The 20,901-nt window shown below is 41.0% G+C and overlaps 2 protein-coding genes across 2 annotated transcripts in view; both read right to left on the minus strand.

Annotated features, from left to right (window-relative positions):
* LOC105487510 (mitogen-activated protein kinase kinase kinase 4) overlaps nucleotides 1-20,901 on the minus strand; it is a 194,320-nt gene that overhangs the window by 149,182 nt on the left and 24,237 nt on the right. The gene's annotated exons all lie outside the window — the stretch shown is intronic.
* The window catches only part of LOC105487631 (uncharacterized), a 78,062-nt gene continuing 75,321 nt past the window's right edge, over nucleotides 18,161-20,901 (minus strand). Inside the window, exon 7 of the mRNA XM_071095945.1 lies at nucleotides 18,161-19,964. The gene's annotated coding sequence lies outside the window, so the exon portion shown is untranslated. The remainder of the gene's footprint in view (nucleotides 19,965-20,901) is intronic.

The raw sequence follows: 20,901 nt of genomic DNA on the forward strand, positions 1-20,901 counted from the left end.
TCAATAAATGGTAGCTATTATGATTATTAGTATTAATACTTCTCTCCTGGCCAAGATAGTTATCAAATTTTCTTTAATATTGTAGGTGAAGCTATTACCCATCTGAACATCCAAAGCCTCTTTTATAAACAATAGAAAGTATATAATAATAAATGAATATGTAACATTCTATTTTATATTTATATTTTATTAATCATTATATTATAGATAGTTGTTATATATTAATAGATTTCTACCATGCATTATATATTTTATTATATATTTATAATGTTTATAATATATAATTATATAATTTTATAATTATGATATTTTATATTAATATAAATAATATAAATTCTACTTACAATACTGAGAGTAAAACAAAGTTTAATGTTGACTAATTGAGGTATAATGTGAGCCACAAATGTAAGCCACATATGAAATTTTTGATTTTCTATAGCCATACTAAAAGTCAGAAGAAATAAGTGAAAGAAATTTTAATAACATATTTTATTTAATCCAAATAACCAAAATACTATAATTTCCATGTGCAACCAATATAGAAGTTTATTAACAAAGTACTTCATTTTTTCATAGTAGGTCTTCAAGATTCAGGGTATTTTTTTTTAAATTTATTTATTATTATTATACTTTAAGTTGTAGGGTACATGTGCATAACGTGCAGGTTTGTTACATATGTATACTTGTGCCATGTTGGTGTGCTGCACCCATCAACTCGTCATTTACATCAGGTATAACTCCCAATGCAATCCCTCCCCTCTCCCCCCTCCCCACGATAGGCCCCGGTGTGTGATGTTCCCCTTCCTGAGTCCAAGTGATCTCATTGTTCAGTTCCCACCTATGAGTGAGAACATGCGATGTTTGGTTTTCTGTTCTTGTGATAGTTTGCTAAGAATGATGGTTTCCAGCTGCAGCCATGTCCCTACAAAGGACGCAAACTCATCCTTTTTGATGGCTGCATAGTATTCCATGGTGTATATGTGCCACATTTTCTTAATCCAATCTGTCACTGATGGACATTTGGGTTGATTCCAAGTCTTTGCTATTGTGAATAGTGCTGCAATAAACATACGTGTGCATGTGTCTTTATAGCAGCATAATTTATAATCCTTTGGGTATATACCCAGTAATGGGATGGCTGGGTCATATGGTACATCTAGTTCTAGATCCTTGAGGAATCGCCATACTGTTTTCCATAATGGTTGAACTAGTTTACAATCCCACCAACAGTGTAAAAGTGTTCCTATTTCTCCACATCCTCTCCAGCACCTGTTGTTTCCTGACTTTTTAATGATCGCCATTCTAACTGGTGTGAGATGGTATCTCATTGTGATTTTGATTTGCATTTCTCTGATGGCCAGTGATGATGAGCATTTTTTCATGTGTCTGTTGGCTGTATGAATGTCTTCTTTTGAGAAATGTCTGTTCATATCCTTTGCCCACTTTTTGATGGGGTTGTTTGTTTTTTTCTTGTAAATTTGTTCGAGTTCTTTGTAGGTTCTGGATATTAGCCCTTTGTCAGATGAGTAGATTGCAAAAATTTTCTCCCATTCTGTAGGTTGCCTGTTCACTCTGATGGTAGTTTCTTTTGCTGTGCAGAAGCTCTTTAGTTTAATGAGATCCCATTTGTCAATTTTGGCTTTTGCTGCAGTTGCTTTTGGTGTTTTAGACATGAAGTCTTTGCCCATGCCTATGTCCTGAATGGTACTACCTAGGTTTTCCTCTAGGATTTTTATGGTATTGGGCCTAACATTTAAGTCTCTAATCCATCTTGAATTAATTTTCATATAAGGAGTAAGGAAAGGATCCAGTTTCAGCTTTCTACTTATGGCTAGCCAATTTTCCCAGCACCATTTATTAAATAGGGAATCCTTTCCCCATTTCTTGTTTCTCTCAGGTTTGTCAAAGATCAGATGGCTGTAGATGTGTGGTATTATTGCTGAGGACTCTGTTCTGTTCCATTGGTCTATATCTCTGTTTTGGTACCAGTACCATGCTGTTTTGGTTACTTTAGCCTTGTAGTATAGTTTGAAGTCAGGTAGCGTGATGCCTCCAGCTTTGTTCTTTTGACTTAGGATTGTCTTGGAGATGCGGGCTCTTTTTCGGTTCCATATGAACTTTAAAGCAGTTTTTTCCAATTCTGTGAAGAAACTCATTGGTAGCTTGATGGGGATGGCATTGAATCTCTAAATTACCTTGGGCAGTATGGCCATTTTCACGATATTGATTCTTCCTATCCATGAGCATGGTATGTTCTTCCATTTGTTTGTGTCCTCTTTGATTTCACTGAGCAGTGGTTTGTAGTTCTCCTTGAAGAGGTCCTTTACATCCCTTGTAAGTTGGATTCCTAGGTATTTGATTCTCTTTGAAGCAATTGTGAATGGAAGTTCATTCCTGATTTGGCTCTCTGTTTGTCTGTTACTGGTGTATAAGAATGCTTGTGATTTTTGCACATTAATTTTGTATCCTGAGACTTTGCTGAAGTTGCTTATCAGCTTAAGGAGATTTTGGGCTGAGACAATGGGGTTTTCTAAATATACAATCATGTCATCTGCAAACAGGGACAATTTGACTTCTTCTTTTCCTAACTGAATACCCTTGATTTCTTTCTCTTGCCTAATTGCCCTAGCCAGAACTTCCAACACTATGTTGAATAGGAGTGGTGAGAGAGGGCATCCCTGTCTTGTGCCAGTTTTCAAAGGGAATTTTTCCAGTTTTTGCCCATTCAGTATGATATTGGCTGTGGGTTTGTCATAAATAGCTCTTATTATTTTGAGGTACGTTCCATCAATACCGAATTTATTGAGCGTTTTTAGCATGAAGGGCTGTTGAATTTTGTCAAAAGCCTTTTCTGCATCTATTGAGATAATCATGTGGTTCTTGTCTTTGGTTCTGTTTATATGCTGGATTATGTTTATTGATCTGCGAATGTTGAACCAGCCTTGCATCCCAGGGATGAAGCCCACTTGATCATGGTGGATAAGCTTTTTGATGTGTTGCTGAATCCGGTTTGCCAGTATTTTATTGAGGATTTTTGCATCGATGTTCATCAGGGATATTGGTCTAAAATTCTCTTTTTTTGTTGTGTCTCTGCCAGGCTTTGGTATCAGGATGATGTTGGCCTCATAAAATGAGTTAGGGAGGATTCCCTCTTTTTCTATTGATTGGAATAGTTTCAGAAGGAATGGTACCAGCTCCTCCTTGTACCTCTGGTAGAATTCAGCTGTGAATCCATCTGGTCCTGGACTTTTTTTGGTTGGTAGGCTATTAATTATTGCCTCAATTTCAGAGCCTGCTATTGGTCTATTCAGGGATTCAACTTCTTCCTGGTTTAGTCTTGGAAGAGTGTAAGTGTCCAGGAAATTATCCATTTCTTCTAGATTTTCCAGTTTATTTGCGTAGAGGTGTTTATAGTATTCTCTGATGGTAGTTTGTATTTCTGTGGGGTCGGTGGTGATATCCCCTTTATCATTTTTAATTGCGTCGATTTGATTCTTCTCTCTTTTCTTCTTTATTAGTCTTGCTAGTGGTCTGTCAATTTTGTTGATCTTTTCAAAAAACCAACTCCTGGATTCATTGATTTTTTGGAGGGTTTTTTGTGTCTCTATCTCCTTCAGTTCTGCTCTGATCTTAGTTATTTCTTGCCTTCTGCTAGCTTTCGAATGTGTTTGCTCTTGCTTCTCTAGTTCTTTTAATTGCAATGTTAGAGTGTCAATTTTAGATCTTTCCTGCTTTCTCTTGTGGGCATTTAGTGCTATAAATTTCCCTCTACACACTGCTTTAAATGTGTCCCAGAGATTCTGGTATGTTGTATCTTTGTTCTCATTGGTTTCAAAGAACATCTTTATTTCTGCCTTCATTTCGTTATGTACCCAGTAGTCATTCAGGAGCAGGTTGTTCAGTTTCCATGTAGTTGAGCGGTTTTGATTGAGTTTCTTAGTCCTGAGTTCTAGTTTGATTGCACTGTGGTCTGAGAGACAGTTTGTTATAATTTCTGTTCTTGTACATTTGCTGAGGAGTGCTTTACTTCCAATTACGTGGTCAATTTTGGAGTAAGTATGATGTGGTGCTGAGAAGAATGTATATTCTGTTGATTTGGGGTGGAGAGTTCTATAGATGTCTATTAGGTCTGCTTGCTGCAGAGATGAGTTCAATTCCTGGATATCCTTGTTAACTTTCTGTCTCGTTGATCTGTCTAATGTTGACAGTGGAGTGTTGAAGTCTCCCATTATTATTGTATGGGAGTCTAAGTCTCTTTGTAAGTCTCTAAGGACTTGCTTTATGAATCTGGGTGCTCCTGTATTGGGTGCATATATATTTAGGATAGTTAGCTCTTCCTGTTGAATTGATCCCTTTACCATTATGTAATGGCCTTCTTTGTCTCTTTTGATCTTTGATGGTTTAAAGTCTGTTTTATCAGAGACTAGTATTGCAACCCCTGCTTTTTTTTGTTCTCCATTTGCTTGGTAAATCTTCCTCCATCCCTTTATTTTGAGCCTCTGTATGTCTCTGCGTGTGAGATGGGTCTCCTGAATACAGCAGACTGATGGGTCTTGACTCTTTATCCAGTTTGCCAGTCTGTGTCTTTTAATTGGAGCATTTAGTCCATTTACATTTAAGGTTAAGATTGTTATGTGAGAACTTGATCCTTCCATTATGATATTAACTGGTTATTTTGCTCGTTAGTTGATGCAGTTTCTTCCTAGCCTCGATGGTCTTTACATTTTGGCATGTTTTTGCAATGGCTGGTATCGGTTGTTCCTTTCCATGTTTAGTGCTTCCTTCAGGGTCTCTTGTAAGGCAGGCCTAGTGGTGACAAAATCTCTAAGCATTTGCTTATCTGTAAAGGATTTTATTTCTCCTTCACTTATGAAACTTAGTTTGGCTGGATATGAAATTCTGGGTTTAAAATTCTTTTCTTTAAGGATGTTGAATATGGGCCCCCACTCTCTTCTGGCTTGTAGAGTTTCTGCCGAGAGATCTGCTGTTAGTCTGATGGGCTTCCCTTTGTGGGTAACCCGACCTTTCTCTCTGGCTGCCCTTAAGATTTTTTCCTTCATTTCAACTTTGGTGAATCTGGCAATTATGTGTCTTGGAGTTGCTCTTCTCGAGGAGTATCTTTGTGGCGTTCTCTGTATTTCCTGGATTTGAATGTTGGCCTGCCCTACTAGGTTGGGGAAGTTCTCCTGGATGATATCCTGAAGGGTGTTTTCCAACTTGGTTCCATTTTCCCCCTCACTTTCAGGCACCCCAATCAGACGTAGATTTGGTCTTTTTACATAATCCCATACTTCTTGAAGGCTTTGTTCATTTCTTTTTCTTCTTTTTTCTTTTGGTTTCTCTTCTCGCTTCATTTCATTCATTTGATCCTCAATCGCTGATACTCTTTCTTCCAGTTGATCGAGTCGGTTACTGAAGCTTGTGCATTTGTCACGCATTTCTCGTGTCATGGTTTTCATCTCTTTCATTTCGTTTATGACCTTCTCTGCATTAATTACTCTAGCCATCAATTCTTCCACTTTTTTTTTCAAGATTTTTAGTTTCTTTGCGCTGGGTACGTAATTCCTCCTTTAGCTCTGAGAAATTTGATGGACTGAAGCCTTCTTCTCTCATCTCGTCAAAGTCATTCTCCATCCAGCTTTGATCCGTTGCTAGCGATGAGCTGCGCTCCTTTGCCGGGGGAGATGCGCTCTTATTTTTTGAATCTCCAGCTTTTCTGCCCTGCTTTTTCCCCATCTTTGTGGTTTTATCTGCCTCTGGTCTTTGATGATGGTGATGTACTGATGGGGTTTTGGTGTAGGTGTCCTTCCTGTTTGATAGTTTTCCTTCTAACAGTCAGGACCCTCAGCTGTGGGTCTGTTGGAGATTGCTTGAGGTCCACTCCAGACCCTGTTTGCCTGGGTATCAGCAGCAGAGGCTGCAGAAGATAGAATATTTCTGAACAGCGAGTGTACCTGTCTGATTCTTGCTTTGGAAGCTTCCTCTCAGGGGTGTACTCCACCCTGTGAGGTGTGGGGTGTCAGACTGCCCCTAGTGGGGGATGTCTCCCAGTTAGGCTACTCAGGGGTCAGGGACCCACTTGAGCAGGGAGTCTGTCCCTTCTCAGATCTCAACCTCCGTGTTGGGAGATCCACTGCTCTCTTCAAAGCTGTCAGACAGAGTCGTTTGCGTCTGCAGAGGTTTCTGCTGCTTTTTTTTTTTTTTTTTTTTTTTGGTGGTTGTTGTTTAGCTGTGCCCTGTCCCCAGAGGTGGAGTCTACAGAGACAGGCAGGTTTCCTTGAGCTGTTGTGAGCTCCACCCAGTTCAAGCTTCCCAGCAGCTTTGTTTACCTACTTAAGCCTCAGCAATGGCGGGCGCCCCTCCCCCAGCCTCGCTGCTGCCTTGCTGGTAGATCACAGACTGCTGTGCTAGCAATGAGGGAGGCTCCGTGGGTGTGGGACCCTCCCAGCCAGGTGTGGGATATGATCTCCTGGTGTGCCCGTTTGCTTAAAGCGCAGTATTGGGGTGGGAGTTACCCCATTTTCCAGGTGTTGTGTGTCTCAGTTCCCCTGGCTAGGAAAAGGGATTCCCTTCCCCCTCGCGCTTCCCAGGTGAGGCAATGCCTCGCCCTGCTTCAGCTCTCGCTGGTCGGGCTGCAGCAGCTGACCAGCACCGATCGTCCGGCACTCCCCAGTGAGATGAACCCAGTACCTCAGTTGAAAATGCAGAAATCACCGGTCTTCTGTGTCGCTCGCGCTGGGAGTTGGAGACTGGAGCTGTTCCTATTCGGCCATCTTGCTCCGCAAGATTCAGGGTATTTTACTCTTACAGCACATCATCATTCCTATGAGCCATGTTTCAAATGCTCAACAGCCAATTGTGGCCACCAGTTCCCGTAATGGGAAGCACAGCTCTAGTGGACTAATTATAACTGATAATCATGATGTAACCTGTTGTGTTTCTTTCTATTGCCATGGTTGCCCAGAAACCAAAAGCTAAATTTGGTGCTGTGTTACAGAATTTTCTCATCTTGAGTTCTTCTAAAATTTTATTTCTCTTCCTTCTAAATGGATTTGAATATTGTTATACGTTGCTTTAGAGAAGTAACTTAGTAATATCTGTAATGGTAATTGACTTTTGTTAATAATAATGGTACTGATGTACCCATCATTCACTATGTGCCAGGCTCAGTGCCGTGTGATTTACATGTACCACACAGCAAGACAATGGTTGACTAGGGCCATGGTCTGATTCTAAAGTCCTCATTCTCAACCACTTAACTCTTAGAAGACTTATAGCCATGATCATGAGCACCACTCTGTGCCAGGAGCATCACATACACTCCATCCTTTAGTCCTTGGAGGAAACCTGCAAGGCAGTTAGATATTATCCCCATTTTACAGGATGGGATCGAGGCCAAGAGGTTAGCTTCCTTAGTTAAGATACAGCTAACAAATATCAGAGCCAACACATGAAGTCCAATACCTTCTGTATCCTCTCTGCTTCATTTATGTAAAATCACCCTCAAAGGATTGAGTTCCTTTTGGAGGTCAAAACACTGCAAAGTTATTCATTTAATAAGTATAGATTTTGAGTTCCTCTTAGGAGCCAGCCACTGCCCCCAGTGCTGGGGATACACAGATGGAAAGATGGAAAAAGATTCAGGAGCTCAAATGAAAGTGAAGAAAAAATGCCACAGACATTAATTGGGAATTCTTTACTGGATTTTGCATAGCAGGTGCTAAGCAAATAATCACAAATAAACATATCTAGGTAAGACCAAATGAGTAAAATAAATCAGAAAAAAAAAAGAAACAGTTTAAAGCACTTAGAACTCTGAGTGCACCTATGAGAAATGTTAACATACTCTGGTTGCAGCCCTGCTCAGCCTAAGATTCCTGTATGCTCTCTCTAATGTCTATGTGCGTTCTCACGAGTTGTACAAAAGGCACAATGCCGTGAGAGGAGACAGTGCCACGATGCCTATCTCAGCACAAACTGAGACTCAGTGCCATCAGCTAAAGTATTCTGGTGGCTTACAGAGTTCCTGGGATGAGAATTTATAGGTGCTTCCTTTAACATCGTGCAGAGCCTTATAGATACATTTCCTCAAGTTGGACACACTCATGCTGTTAGCAAACACATGAGCAAAAGATACTCTTATTTGGTGCTGTCATTTTAGCTTCCTCTCAAACATCTGGACTTGACACAGACTTTGACAGCAACACATTAGAATCTTTGCCATGTAAAATCATGCTTCCACTCATACAGTATCTTTTAGTCCAGAATCTGAATGTGGTTGTAGGAAGAGAGCTTCCTATGATCACAAGGAGCAACAGGAAGGAAAGTACAGAAATGATTCACTAAAAATCGTTGAACAGGAATCAGTGGGGTATTTTTGGCATGCCAACTCCTTATTTTCTATTTCAAGATCAGATCTAATCCTGTAAATAACATAGTTTTAAGCCTAACCTTTAAATGACAGCTCGGCTGGTCATGGTGGTTCCTGACTGTTATTCTAACATTTGGGATGCTGAGGTGGGAGGATTGCTTGAGCCCAAGAGTTCAAGACCAGCCTGGGCAACATAGCAAGCCCTTGCCCCTAAAAATTATTTAAAAAAAAAAAAAAAGAAAGAAAGCTAGCTAGCTGGGCATGGTGGTCTGAAAATTATTAAAAAAAAAAAATGCTGGGCATAGTGGTCTGCACCTGTAGTCTCAGCCACTGGGGAGGCCAAAACGAGAGAATCACTTGAGCCCAGGAGGTCAAGACTGCAGTGAGTCATGATTATGCCACTGCACTTTAGCCTGGGCCACAGAGCAAGATCCTGTCTCAGTCAATGACGTCTCATTTTTCATGCTGTAGTGTCCTTAATTATCCTTCCAAAGCTAATAGTTTTGAAGGTGTTCCTTGCCATGAAACTTTGACGTGAGCGAATCACAGTTTTCCTGGAGGATTCTGTGATTCCTGTATGTGTATTTAAGACGGTTTTCTGTCCAGACTGTTTTGGCTTCGAGGAACAGAAGCATCCTTGAACCAACTCAGGAAAAACAGGGCTTTTCATAAGGACACAAGAGGAATGGAAGTGGAACCTGACAGAAGGCAGGTCAGGGGCTGATGCTCGGCCTCGTGGAGGCTCGGCCCCTCCTTGCTGTCCCTGCCTTCCCTTGTCTCTCCTGGCCAGCTTCCTCCACCTCATCACAGCCTTATGGACTCACAGTGCATGGCTCAAACTCTCACTCCTAACAGACATCCTTTCAGCTGCTGCCCAGCATTCACCAGCGCACTTTCCTAACAGAGATTATGGTTTTGGCCCAGCTCGACTTCCAGTGCGATATATCCCTGGCCAGCTTATGGATTTGTTTATCTCAGGCCAGATGCCTGTCCAGCTGGTCATGGCTTGGGAGGCTGGGGGAAGATGGAGATGATGGAACACCACACCTGTCTGCCCAGCCAGCAGGGATCCGGAGTGGATAGTTCCCTTACAGGTGTTGTGTGAATGACGTTCTGAGGCTTGCTTTGTCCAGTGCAAGCAGAAGTGAAATCACAGGGCATGCTAATCAACCAAGAAACATCTAGGAATTAGGCAGTATGTCTAAAGTAGAGAAGATTTTTAAAAATGAAATGCAGATGGGAGGAAATTAACATGTAGGTACTTGACACTAAGTACAGTGTGGGCATTTTACATGCATTATTTCATCTAAGCTTCCCAAATGTGCTGCAAAATAAATGCCATGACCCCATTTTCATTGATAGAATGGAGGCTTAGGGACATTACCTATGTCACTATGTGACTCAAAGTCACAGACCCAGTAAGTGGTGGAGCCAATATTTGAACCCATGCATACTTATCCCCAAAATTATTTCCACTAAAAAACATACCAGATAGAGGGCTATTAATATCATTCTAATCTACCTGCTAAAAATTATAAACTAGTATTCCCCTATTCCTTTGCAGAACCCTGGTTATGAATGGGCTTTGCCCATATTAACATGAATGAGAAATAACTCAGAGGTGACTTGAAAGCACTATAAAATCATTAATAATAAATCACTGGACTATAACAATGTGAATACTTATTACTTGGAAAAGGACCAAGCCCTTAAAATAATTCATTTTAATCTACCATAAGAAGGATTCAGTACAAACAACAGTCCATCTAACAAGTGACTGAGCCAGTCTGCTGTTGTAACTCCTCTTTAAATGTCTTTCAAGCTGAGCCTAAGAAAATAATAGTATTGACTTACTTGCACTTTGATTCAAAAGTGCTCGCACAAGCTTACATCATTATAATGCAAATATCAGTTTAATTAACCATATTAACAAGACGCTGTGTTAAGCACTGCAAGAAATAAAATATTTTAAAAAGTCAGACCTCCTAACCCTTAAAGATCTCTGAACAAAATGAATCTAAAATGTAGCAAAATGCCTAGTGTTGATCTTCTCATGCACACTATAACAAGAACGTATACTGTTTCTTGGGTAGCGATGGATGAAGAAATACTGCTATTCATCTTTTTTTTAAATCCCATTAAAAACTGGCATTGTCAGATTGAAGTATTGTTTTTGGCTAAATAGCTTTACAAGATTAAAAAAGCAAAAGCGGATACAAAATGATCTTTAAAATAAATATCAAAGCTTAAGCATAAGAATATATAACACTTTAGAACTGGCATCATACCATGAATCATCGCATATAGCTATCATCATGTAATTCTACCTTTGCTGTTCCAAATGTCTTTGGCTTTCAGCTTTGAAATGACCAGAGCCTCTGGAGATTTTACAGCTACAGTAACTTCAAGCATAAGAGTTCTTAGCTAAAAGCAACAAAAGTGAATTCTGGCATTTTTAAGTAAAAAGGGAATTTATCTTTTAAAATATTGGCACCAAAAGACACATACAGGAGTGTTCATAGTGGCACTATTCATAGGAGTCACACCTGGACCCAAGCCAAATATCTATCGACGGTAGAATGGATAAATGAATTCTGGTGTGTACATCCCTCTAATGGAAAACAGCACCTCAGTCAGAATGAACCAGCTACAATGATGTGAACCAGAAGGAAACTTCTCACCACAAAATACTGAGTCAAAAAAGCTCAACCCTGGAGAATACACACTGTATGATTCCACCTCAAAACAGGCAAAACTAGATTATGAGCGAGCCATTTTCTGAGAAGTCACAAGAGTGATTACCTTTTGGGATCAGTGTGCACTGATATGGGGTGCGAAGGGGGTTTCTGGGGTCTTGTTTCTCGCTATGAGTCCTAATAAGGATCTGTTTGCTTGGTGAAAATTAGGCTACATTTGTACAATTCGTGCAGCCTTTCATATGCATATTAAAATAAATAATTTGATATAAAGAATAATGCATGGCTTCAGCCTGGCCAGGAGGGCCAGAAAACCAGGTTCAGGGCTTCATGGATAGGAACAAATGCCCATAGGCTGCTGCAGAATTGGTCCAGGGAGGATGCTGGTGCCCTGTTACAGGCCCATCCTGCTAGCCCACGCTGCCCCTAGCCACATCGCAGCACTGCCGCTGGGCAGATGCCTCCCACCTGTCTCCTGATTCTACACTTGGCACAGGTGTGTCTGACAGTGGAACAGAGGACACAGCCCTGGGCTAGGGGCTGGAATTTTCAACTTCTATAGCAGGAAACCACAGTGAGACTCAGAAGGTAGGAAGGAATGTCTAGGCAGGCAATGGATGGCAAATGCGTCCTAACACATCCGCATGGGACTTTGTTCTAGGGTAGACGCGCATTCAGATGACTCCTGGAAATTTCTAACCTGGCTTCAGATACGTGGAACCACTCGAAAGACGTTGTCCCACATTAGGTCTAGAGACAGGTCGCTGGGTGTGAATCAGATGTAGCAGCCGTGGTGGTTTGGAAGTCAGTTGTTAAAAAGCATACTTGGTTGTAGAGAAAGTCACATTTGGCCCATTTGGATGGTTTGTTGGGACTATTTATTTAAATACATTTTTATTTTAGAATAGTTCTAGATTTATATAACCACTGTGAACTCACAGCGCACAGAGTTCCTGTAACCTACACACAGTTTACCCAGTTAATAACATCTCAATTAGTATGGTACATTTGTCACAAATAATGAGCCAACACCGATACATTATTATTAACTAAAGTACACAGGGGTCCCCTCACAGATACCATAGTACGTTTAATTATCATGTATCCTTAGGTACCTCTTGACTCTAATAGTTTGTCAGGTTTTCCTTGTTTTTTCATGATAGTTTTAAGGAGTAGTGGTCAGGTATTTTGTAGAAAGGACATCAGTTGGGGTTTGTCTGATGTTTTTCTCATGGTTAGACTAAGGTTATGGGTTTTCGGAAGGAAGACCGCAGAGGTGATGGGCCCTCCTCATCACATCCTATCAAGGGCACGTATCACTGTTGGCATTCACCTTGACCACCTGTCTGACAGTGTTTGTAGATTTCTCACTGTAAAGTTACTCTTTTCTCTCTTTGGTACACTTTGGAAGGAAATTACTATACAATGAGCAGCCTGCATTTGCAGAGAGGAGAGTTATGCCTCACCTCCTTGAGGCAGCGTGTATCTACCTAAGTTATTTGGAATTCTTGAGCAGGTGAGCCTTAGGACCATTTTTTATTATCGTCTACAATGTGGAGAATATTGTATCCCAAATAACCAGTCAATCTGATACAGTGTTTCTTTTCTTTTTTTTTTTAAAAGCATTCCAGTTATGTAGTTTATAGTTATTTCTAAAATAATTGATGAATTTAGAAAAGACCAGAGTAAGTTGTTTTCCTGTGGTATTTTGAATCCACCAGGCCTTGTAATCCTAAACTCCAAACATAGCTATACAACGGTGTATTTGATGTTAAGGGATGGGAAACATGTATTTAGCAAGTACTGAAGCGGGGTTTCAATTATATCAACACTTTACATGTTTCAGACATTTTGACAGTTGGCTTTTATGAAAGTTTCTCAATTTGTAGACCTTTAATTATGACAACATGAACACAGTCTTTACCAGAATGAATACTACTAGAGAGAAATGAATGTACATGACTATGTTTTTTGATGGGGAAGGGGGAATAGGTTACTTTTAAAAGATTGATAGGTTTATAATCTGTGTATCATCCCAGCTTCCAGCTTCTTCTCTATTTGAAATCTGGGCTTATTGCTGTGCTACAAAAAAATTTCTGTGCAGGGTTCACTGTCCATACAAAATACTTCACCATTTTTATATATTTTGCATTCATATGTAAAAGTTTACTAACATCTATTTCTGAACAAATTTCAGTTTTTGCACTTTAAACTGTTCATGTTCCTCTTCTTGAAGTACATTCAAATTGAGACACATCATACCATAAACATATTGTATCTGGATTTTCTCTGTCATGTTCCTGAGTGATAAGAGCAGGTGTTTTTAAACCTGGGGAGTGCGGCTCTGTAGACCCCATCCTCAGAGCTGAGGCAGACCAAGGGAGAGAGTCTTAGGGCCTGAGGATAGAAAGGGCCAGAAGTGAGGAATGGAGAAGCAAAAGTACAGTTGAGAGAGCAATAAAGATTCCAACCTCTGAGTCAAGAGTAATAGGAACTAAAAGGAGAGTCAGGATAGTCAACAGAGACAGGACGAAAACCAGGCTACAGTAAGCATGAAGACACCAGCCAAGCCTCAAAGAATGAATGTGTGTTGGAACGTCCTTCCTCTTCTTTGGGGCACCCTACGAGCCACTGACTTGACTGAGATGCCAGGGGAAACAGATGCCCTGTCTTTGGGTAAAAATGAATTCTTTCAGTCCCAAACCTCTACCCACTGCAGTTAACTCTACTGATAACAGCAGGCAGGCACGCCCAGGGCACCACAAAATAAGCATGAATTTGTGGAGTGTAATCGGCATCCTAGATATGAGAGAATTCTTAGGAAAGACTGAAAAGAAGGTTAATAAAGTCTTTTGGCCGTTTTCCAGTCCTGACTTGTAAAATCAACACAGCTGAATTTTCAAACAAGAGCTCCCATTCTTCTGCACACTACCGTCTCTGAGGACTAACCTTTGATATTTCAGGCTTGGCTGGAAATTAGTTAATTGCTAGGCCTACTCACATTACTTGGAACAAAAAAGTGTTTTGGAAATAATGTTAGAAAATACCTTTAGGGTAGTGCATAGAACTGTTGGGTTTTAAAGATGCATTTAGTGTGCATTTAATGAATGGCAGTTTGACGTGAGTTGGACTTCACTGGTTTCAAGGGAGGCATAATGACAGTCTTGCTCTTTTGAAAAATAGACTCCTAGCATTCAGTCATGATAATGAAGGAAGTTAGAAGATGATGAGTAGATGAATGTGTGTTTAGAAACTATTAGGTAGGTTAAAGGAGAAAGTTAAGTTCAAGCTTCAGTATACTTAGGTATCCCAATAAAAGTTTGAATCTAGGCTGTTAGAACCAACTGTGTCTCTGGGTCCCAACAAGGGTTTAATATACATATAATGACGAGCTATCACACAGATTTTTAGCACAGCGTTTATCATGGGTTGTAAGATGCAAGTATTTCTGCTTAGCATTTTAAACAGGCTTGGAACATACATAAGGCACAGATAATTGGGTAATACAGAAGCCAACTTTATACTGCCCTGTAAACACTCTCAAATGTCACCAGGGCAAATTTTCCTGGCAGAAGCATCTGCGAAAAAGTCTGGCCCTTACGGACTCCTCCGGCCCCACCGTCACCATCTGCCTCTGTGGGAACAATGAAGCTCCCTGTGGGGGAGGGTGGTAAAGAAGGAAGGCTTTTTGTTCAACGAATACAAGACTGATAAGGCAAATTTTCCTATCTAAAAAGAGTATGAGGAGTTGGAGAAGAGGTCTTAAAAAGTCCCTTCTTCTTCCTCATTCTAAATCAGCAGAGACTTCAAGATTTTCACAATCACTGTCGGTTTGGCGACATTGTCTTTCTACGTTGTCTACTTTTTCACTCTCCAGTGATTCATCAAGACCCAATGGGAAAGCAGCAGTGAGCACCGAGAAGCTGAAGCACAGAAATGGTATGTAATGGTATGACTTGAGGAGATTATAACAGAAAGCAGTTAGAGCAGCTGAATGAACTGCTTTCTGGTAATGGCTCTAGGATATGGGTTCTTGTGTCAGTTAGAATCACAGTCCCAAGTCAATGGAAACTACTGGTGTACAATTCATTTGGCAAACTGAGAAGCTGCTAATCGGGCCTTGTGCTAGCTGGATAGGAAGGTGTAGTGAAAGCGGCTATCAAGGAGAAGACGACGAAGGTTCTGCCTTCAAGAATATAAGACCAAAAGCTAATGAAATGGAAAAATAAGTAGAATACACATCTCTCTTTTAATCACAAGACATTTGGGGTATTAATAAGTGACAAAGCATCCAGAAAGGGGTCACCAGGATGACAAGGAGATGAGAAACCACATCATAGAAAGAACGAACAATCAAAAGAACAGGGGTTTGTCTTCCTGAAAATCAGAATACTACCAAGGACTCAGGATTTGTATGTGCATGGCAACAGGTACGGGGAAGGGCAATATCATTGCTATTCTGGAATATTTGAAAACACATGTGAAAAAGCCTTACTCTGTGTTCTCGGGGCTAATAAGACAGCAAATGGCAGGAAGCAGGGGAGTGATGCTCCCAAACCACACCATTGGCTTCTCTGCCTTCCCCAGGCCCCTGCAATTAGGTAGGGCCATGTGACTAGCTCTGGCCCTTGGGCTATGGGTAGAAATAAGGGGTTTCACTTCCAGACAAGGCTTAGAAGAGATGTGAGCTATTGATGACTGCAGTACAGACTGTGATATGCTGACTGATTCCCAAACAAAACCCACACTATTAGAACTGTTCAAAGAGGTCACTTACTATTTATGTTGCCTTGCTCTGGAATTGTTCAGTGAGAGGCTGAATTTGGAATACGTCATAGAAATGCCTGGCCGACGTTGAGTAAATTTGGTTACTTCTAGGGAAAAAAGGCAGTTTAGGGTGTTACCTTTAGCTATACACAGACATAAATAACTTTTTTTTTTTTTTTTTGAGACGGAGTCTCACTCTGTTGCCCAGGCTGGAGGGCAGTGGCGCGATCTCGGCTCACTGCAAGCTCCGCCTCCCGAGTTCATGCCATTCTCCTGCCTCAGCCTCCTGAGTAGCTGGGACTACAGATGCCTACCACCAAGCCCGGCTAATTTTTTGTATTTTTAGTAGAGATGGGGTTTCACCGTGGTCTCAATCTCCTGACCTTGTGATCCGCCTGCCTCAGCCTCCCAAAGTGCTGGGATTACAGGCATGAGCCGCCGCGCCCGGCGAAATAAATAACTTTTAAAACAGTTAAGAGAAATCTTGAGTTATAGTTTATAAATATGTAGATGTATATTACTTTCACATGGCAAAGAATTTTCTAAAATTAAAAGAAAAATATTGATAAATGTGACTACATAAGCTCTTAAAACTTTATAGATTATATAATGCCATTATAAAATCAATGTGAATAAGTGGGGCAATACTTACCCCAAATATGGCATAACATCAATACCCTTACTGCATAAATGGCTTTGCCAGATAACTAAGAAGAATATAAAACTCCAACAGAAAAATTGATGAAAGACATGAACAAAAGCCATATCTTCGTAATCCATCATAGACTCATGAAAAAAGGCAGACATCACGGACAAACTCTTCCTACTCTACTATCCAAAAAATTGAAAAATGACTGATACACAGTGTCGGGGTAGCCACAGTAGACAAGCATTCCTTTTTCACAATGTGGGTAGCAGCAAAAATTAGTATAGTGTTTCTGGGGGAAAATTTCTAATATATTTTCATTTTTGACCATGTAACTCCAGGCCTAGGAACTTATATTGAAGAATCAAATGATGCATCTGATGATTTGAATATAAGCATTATTTTTGATCCTAAAAATTAATACAAACACCCAACAATCAAAGGATACCAAATAAGTAATAGCACTCCAACTCCAATTTTAATTACCACTACAGGGTAATTAAAAGCCATGTTTGGGAATTATATTTAGTGACATGGAAAATGCTTCACCAAGTAATGCCAAATTAAGAAATAAATACATATGCCTATATATAGTGTGTGTGTCAGCACACAAGGTATGATTCTGATTCATAAAAAAAATCCAAAAATATTAAAAGACTGTTGTTTCTACTGTGTTTTAAAATTCTCTATGCACTTCTGGTTTTTCAAATTTTCAATGAAAATATTGCTTTCATAATCAGAAATACACATTTTAACACAATTGATGGTATCAGAGCCAACATAGAGTGGTAAGACCTTCATTTTGGGTGAGTGTGTATATTCACACAAACTTTCTCAAAAGCAATTTGGTGATAGGTAGCAAGTGCTCTAAACGTTTGCACCCTTGACTCCCTTTGATTTCCATCACTTCTAGCTAGCTATCCTATACAACCAACTTCCAGTGAGAGCTTGGAAGTGATTATCAATACTATATATAATAGTAAACATTTGGGAACCTAGATCCAGCGGAAGAGGAATAATGAAATAAATTACTGCATATCATGGTAGAGGATATGCAGTCCAGTCACTAAAAATAACGTGTGTGTAGTGCTTTCAATGACCTAGGGATATATTATGCTTATAAAAGAAGGTTCCACATGCCCAAAATATACATACGTAACATGGTCTCAAATATATAAGAAAAAATGCATTAAAATGCCTCTGGAGGATGGGATTATGAGCAATTTTTCTGTTTCTGTATATTTCTATAAATAATTTTTTTTTTTTTTTTGAGACAGAGTTTCACTCTTGTTGCCCAGGCTGGAGTGCAATGGTGCGATCTCTGCTCACAGCAACCTCCACCTCCCAGGTTCAAGTGATTCTCCTGCCTCACCCTCCCTAGTAGCTGGGATTACAGGCATGGGCCACCATGCCCGGCTAATTTTGTATTTTTTTAGTAGAGATGGGGTTTCTCCATGTTGGTTAGGCTGGTCTCCAACTCCCGACCTCAGGTGATCTGCCCACCTTGGCCTCCCAAAGTGCTGGGATTATAGGCGTGAGCCACTGTGCCTGGCTAGCTCTATAAATAAAAAAATTTTAAAGTTATAACCTAAAAATAAAAATCCAAGCTCCCCCTTGGATTTTTTATTGTTAAAAATATTTCTCTTTCCAATATAGAAAACAATTTATTTATCTTGCCAATATAAAAAATAATATTAAAGTCTGAGACTTTAATTTTTACCAATAAAGCCTGAGACTTTAATCTTGTTTTTATATATATGTATATATATACATTTATATGTGTGTGTGTTTGTGTATATACATATATATATGTGAGAAAGAATGGGTGGTTAGCTCACCAAAGCTACCTCCATCCACATTGCTAGAAGGACAGTCACATCTCGGACCTCAGATGCTTGACTTATCAGTACCATATGACAGACAGAGGTCACCCCAGCCCCTACTTTCTTCCCTGGCCTTCCAGACACCATCTCTCCCCAGCTCTCCTCCTGCCATGGGTCACACCTTGTGAGCTTCCTGTGCTGGTTCCTTCCCTCCCCTAACCAGCAAATGCTTGAGTCCTACCACATTGCAACCTCTGGCTGCTGCCTTGTTTACACCACTTTTGAGATGATTTCTTCTACTTTCGTGGGTTTAAGCAGCCTCTATACTCTAAACACTGATGAATCCTGATATCAGATGAGGCCCTGAGCTCCTACCAGCATCTTACCAGCATGCCTGTGAGGCATCTCCCCTTGGATATCTAATAAACTTCATATGCCCCAAGCTTAATTCCTGCTTTGGCCTACACTCCTTGAAGAAACAATCAGACAAACAAAACACACAAAACCCTGCTCCACCTGCAATCTCTCTTTTTGGTTCATGGCAACCTCATTCTTCAATTTGCTCCAGCCAAAAACTTGGTTTGTCATTAAAATCTCTTACTTCTCTGAATGCCATGTCCAATCTTTCAGCAAAATCTTCCAGTTCTACCTGCAAGATATAGCCAGAGTCGAACCACTTCTCAACACCCCATGGCCACAGGCCTGGTCTCAGCTGCCAATACCTCCCGGCTGCACCTGTTGCAAGCTGCTCTCCCTGGTTCCCTTTGGCTCCCTCCTGTCTGGGTGACCTCAGCCAGATGATTCTGATAACAGGTAGGTCAGATCGTGTCACTCCCCTTCTGAAAACCCTTAGTGCCTCCCGTCTGATCTCACTCACAGTAAAAATCCAACCTTATGATGGCCTAGAGAGGCAGGCAAGCCCTGATCCTCTGCGTGCTCTCTGAGCACCTCTCCCGACTCTCTCCCACCTACCCACTGAGCTCCAGCCTCTATGGCCTTCGTGTTGTGCTTCAGGCATCCAGGCGTGGTCCTGCCTCAGGGCCCTTGCCCTTACCGCATCGGCACTGCAACGTGCTTCAGTCTCCTCCCGAATGTCATCTTCTCAGCGAGGCTTTACTTGATTTCTCTCTGTCAAATGCCAGTCCCCAGCACATCTGCAGCCCGTCACTCTGTGTACCTGGCATGTTGCATATTTACTTGTATTTGCTTCTTGTTCCTTTCCCCTCCCCTAGAACGTATGTTCCATGAGAACAGAGACATTACTTTCTTCTCAGTGCCTAGAACAGCACCTGGCAGAAAACAGGGAGTCAAATATTTGTTGCAGAAATGGGCACTCACTTGAAGTTCAGGACACCCCGTGGCCACAGGCACGTCGTTTGGAGCCTGTTGCTGAGAGTATCTGTAGCTGCCTTGTCTCCTTCACAGGACTACTGTGGGACAATGATACATGGAAAAGACTCGAAGACACCTAAAGCCCACAGATGCAAAATGCGAGCCGCACCAAGTCTACAGAAGGAAGCAATTGCTTTACCCTGGGCCAGGAGAGAGGATCTGGTCCTGGACTCAGTGTTCCTTCCCAGCTGCAGGATGGTGCCTAGCTTCGATGTCCTCACTACGCAGCCTCTAAAAGACTCCTCAGGGTGTGGCAGGCAAAGGGCTCCCTGTAGGAAACAGGAATTTGTTTGGTTGGTTGCTTGTTTGTTTGCTCTCTAGATGTCTTAAGTTGTTGGGACTGCTGAGGACAGATCCAAAGAATGTCATCAAGCTTATTTAGGTAGTAGTCATCGAGGTGGGCCAGGCACTTCACGTACATTATCTCTAATCCTCCCAACAATAGCAGCTATTGTTACGCATATTTGACTGAGACAAAAACTGAGAGTGGTCAAATGCCCTGACCAAGCCCTAAGTCTGGGCTTTCTTACTACTATCTCTTATGGCTCCCCAGGTTTAGGAAATTCTTGGACCAGCGCAAAGAAAAAGAAAGAATGTTCTCTCTAGTTATTTATTTTGAGATTGCTTTGTCACCCAGGCTGGAGTGCAGTGGCACAATCACGGCTCACTGCAACCTCCGCCTCCCAGGCTCAAGTGATCCTCACACCTCGGCCTCCTGAGTAGCTGGGCCCACAGGCACACACCATCATGCCTGACTAATTTTTTGTATTTTTGGTAGAGACAGGGTTTCGCCACGTTGCCCAGTCTGGTCTTGAACTCCTGAGCTCAGGCGATCCACCCATCTCGGCCTCCCAAAGTGCTGGGATTAGTGGTGTGAGCCACCGTGCTTGGCTTACAAAAACTAGTTTTCAAAATACACACATTAATGGATTTTACCCTTCTTGTAGTTTTAAACTATACAGAAAATTAAAATTTGCTTCTGTTTAGATTACGCGTGAAAAACACCCAAGGAACTCATGCACTTGCTCATTTAAAAACTGTTTTGGATTTCTTTTCTGTACTGGAACCAGGCTAGGCACTGCAGACATAGCAGCCATCCAAATAGGAAACAATTCTGTCTTCATTTAGTTTACTTTCTAGTGACGAGGACAATAAACTTAAGCAAACACATGATAGTGTATTAGAAGGAGGTAAACCCCAAAAACA

This window comes from Macaca nemestrina, chromosome 5, assembly GCF_043159975.1.
Source record: "Macaca nemestrina isolate mMacNem1 chromosome 5, mMacNem.hap1, whole genome shotgun sequence".
Taxonomy (NCBI): Eukaryota; Metazoa; Chordata; class Mammalia; order Primates; family Cercopithecidae; genus Macaca; species Macaca nemestrina.